This window comes from Amblyomma maculatum, chromosome 11 (genome assembly GCF_055883805.1).
Source record: "Amblyomma maculatum isolate TAMU_Amacu chromosome 11, ASM5588380v1, whole genome shotgun sequence".
Lineage (NCBI taxonomy): Eukaryota > Metazoa > Arthropoda > Arachnida > Ixodida > Ixodidae > Amblyomma > Amblyomma maculatum.
This window is the reverse complement of record NC_139354.1, coordinates 90,689,821-90,693,303: the sequence shown is the minus strand read 5'-3', so window position 1 is coordinate 90,693,303 and position 3,483 is coordinate 90,689,821. Positions and strand designations below refer to the sequence as shown.

Sequence of the window (3,483 nt, the reverse complement as noted above, 5' to 3'; positions counted from 1 at the left end):
TTGATAGTCAAGCTTTCGGTACTCTCTAATCAAGATAGTTATTTCTTATATTTTTATTATAGCACAACAGAACATGGATGTCCACAGGCGACTCTTTATGGCATACTCTGCGGTATTGATATCTCATTCGCATTTTCTCCAAGCTGGAAAAAGTACTTACGCAGCTATTGGGAATAGTAAGCAGCTGCCACTTTTAAAGCGAGAATTATTATGCGGGAAAACTGCATTATTTCCAATTAAGAGAACTTAAGAAATACATGATCGAAAGAGCGCCCTCAGTCCTCAATCAGACGAATTGGTGAATTTCAGGCTAAGTTGCGTAATGTCATTAAACACAACATATCGCAGTGAGTGCACCTGAAGCATGTCAAAAGCTGACACCAAAAAAAAAAAAAAATACGCTGGGACACCAATTATTTAAGAAATATTGTTCACAGCGCGAGCATGAAATATTCTGCAAAAAAAATCCCGATAGTAGTTTAATTTAGTCTCAATAAATGCTTTGATGGATTTCCTTCCTAACGACTTCTACTGGTAGGCAGGCGGTGGGTTGGGCTTTGCGTATATGTAGCTGGATTTTTTACTCCGAAAGACATCTAGGCTTCGCTTTGATTCTCTAGATATCAGTTTTACTTTTTGTTTTTGTTCCTTTGCTGCGTGTACTTCACTGCTGGCGTGCGAATTGTGGAGGGTGGGGCGTGGGGTTGGTGGTGGTTATTTCTTCTGGGGGATAGAGTTGCACTTCTGAATAATGGGATAGCCTCTCGAAGTTAAAGGCCTCAGCAAACAGGGTTCATAAAGAGAATTTCTTTTTCCATAGAGATAAGGATGACACACTTACGAAGGGGGACTTCAACTGCAATCGCAGTAATGTGTCCAGCTAAAATTGAGCCTGTGAACAATATACGAAGTTTAGAGTACACACCGAAAGTTAAAGTATCTCATATTATCACGATACGAACCAAGCCTTGAGCAGATGGTTATGTTAAATACGTCTTGCTTTTTGACGCATTCAGTGGTCTGAAAAGAACGTAGGAATAGTTTTCAAGCATCGACGACATGCATTAGATTAAGTAATTTCGTTAGCTCAGTATTAGAGTGGCGAGCTTTCTAATTCACAGAGTTTACACAGTTCAATATGAAGCCGTGTGTAGGCATTTTCTGAATCAATTAAGAACAGAATGAGGGCCACGTATATACGACTTTAGTCAACCGGATAACAAAGGTGAGGTAGTTTGCGCATTATTTCGCCCATGATTCAATACGAATTTCTTTTATGAATTCCAAAGAAAGCTTTTCTAATACACGTGTTCGTGCCTCTTCGCAACGAAACAGCTTAGTTATCCTGACGCCTTTCGTGAACCTCTAACGAAGCTTAAATAAAAAGGCCTATTAACTTAGCCTTTCTATTGAAAAGCAGGCTATATCAAAACATTTAACGCAAAACCATTTGTTTCATCACGAGTGGTCGGCACACTTCGTCCCCGTGGTGTCCTCATGGTAACGTAAAAGGAAAAATAATTAAATTGTTTCCACTCCAGGACTCTCACCACCATCCTTCCGTTGCACTGCTGAGCGCGCAAAGAACTACTGTACGCGCCATCCTGTGAGCCTGTCCGTAATTGTTGTCTAGCGGAAGCACACCGAAGTGGAACGATAAGAAGGAGAAAAACGGCATGTGATGTAAAATAATAGAAATATATGAACAAATTAAAACAGAATATAAAAAGAATAAAAATACAGAAACACAAAAATAAGTGTGCCAGACACCACGCTTTTCCTTTTCTGTGAACCAGTTATTATTGTTATTGGCTCTATTTAATTACCTAATTAGACCACAACAGCCATTTTACCACCTGTATAGCTTTCCTGGACAATCTATTAAATACTATTCTTTTCCCGGATATACAAATTAGTTCACCTTTTTGAGCGTCGGCAATGTCGAGCGCCGCTAAACCTGCCCACATAGCCATGTAATGCTTATGCATTAATTACGACTAAAAGAACAAAAGTTGATAAAGAGAAGTATGTTGTATACTACTGAAAAGTAACGAAACGCAAAGCGAGCTCATGTGGGAAATAGGCACAGAACTCGCAATGATATCGCATTTCCTCACTCAAGGAGACATAAGTGCACCGCTATCCAATACTCCCTCCCCCCCCCCCCCCCCCCCTTTCGGCTGATGTGGGACTCACAGTGATCGAATGTAAGCTCGACTATTACGGCTAAACGAAGTTTTTCTCAAATTGAGCCCATATTTCAGCCTAATCTATACTCAAGTATCCGACAAGAAACCTTGTGGTCTGGATGCCAGAATAGCCAGCATTACGAGGGACTCATGCAAGTGAAACTAGGCTATTGCATTTTTAAAATCATAGTTTGAAAATTTAAATATTATGCCAATTCAGCATATGTCGTGATATAAATTGAGCGAAAATAAACGGTTCAACTTTGAGACACTGTGATGTGGGAACAAGGGAAAACGGCAGATTGAAAGGAAACACATAAAAGCAATACATTAGATGACATTATGATAAAAACAAACCCCACGTAAAACCCTGAATCAAGCAAAGGATCTCAGAGTTTAAAATTTCTGTCGAATATTTACAAATTCGTGAGATAATTTTCAATACACAAGTCAAAGTGTATTCAGTATTTATATATACTGAATACAATTTTCGAAACATACCAAGAGGCTTAGTATGTTTAAGATCTGTCACAGATGAAGCAGCTTTCAAGCCTAATTTGTTAACCATATATAGACGTTTCTACAGGACAAGAGGGATGGCTAACGCCTTCTCTCCGGCCGGAAAATTTTCCTTGTCCCACTTCCGCTGTGCTAGTGTTGAGTGCACTCTGAGCAAAGTAGCGAGCACCTGAAATGTCCTTTTAAGCATTTCTATAATTAAGTATAGATTGTTGAATGTTCATGCTATGTCGGAGTGGCGCAGCGCTGCTCCCTGAGGACCTGTATAGGAACCACTGAGCGACAAAAACGTTCAGGAATTTAGATGGAAAGCAATCTTACCGTCAAGACATTCTATGGCCTGAGGGTGTAGCAAACACCGTGACAAGACGAAACAGCTGAATTTGACAGTATGGCAACTAATTTTGTTTTTCTTCCTATGCAGGAAAAAGCGAAATGAAGGCTAAAGGCTGCAGAGCGTCTTTGCCAGCTCGGCACCCTTCCGATTTTTTTAACCGCTTTAAAGCGCGCACTGAGCACAGAATAAAAGCCTGACCAATCGGCGTCTGAGTTGACGTACTCCGACGGGCCAAATTGGTTGCTCAACCAATAGGATTACACCATGCTTTGAATACTTCTCCAAGCTCTGACAAGCTCAATGATTGGTGCGTAATGCGACATCTGCGACATCTGTGACCCCTGGCGACATTCTAATAAAAAAAACTGCGTCGGCCGGGAATCGAACCCGGGTCAACTGCTTGGAAGGCAGCTATGCTAACCACTATACCACCAACGC

General features: G+C 40.8%; 1 non-coding gene across 1 annotated transcript; it reads right to left on the bottom strand.

Annotated features, from left to right (window-relative positions):
* Nucleotides 1-3,411: 3,411 nt before the first annotated feature.
* TRNAG-UCC (transfer RNA glycine (anticodon UCC)) lies at nucleotides 3,412-3,483 on the bottom strand. The gene has a single exon. It is a non-coding gene; the product is annotated as a tRNA-Gly (tRNA).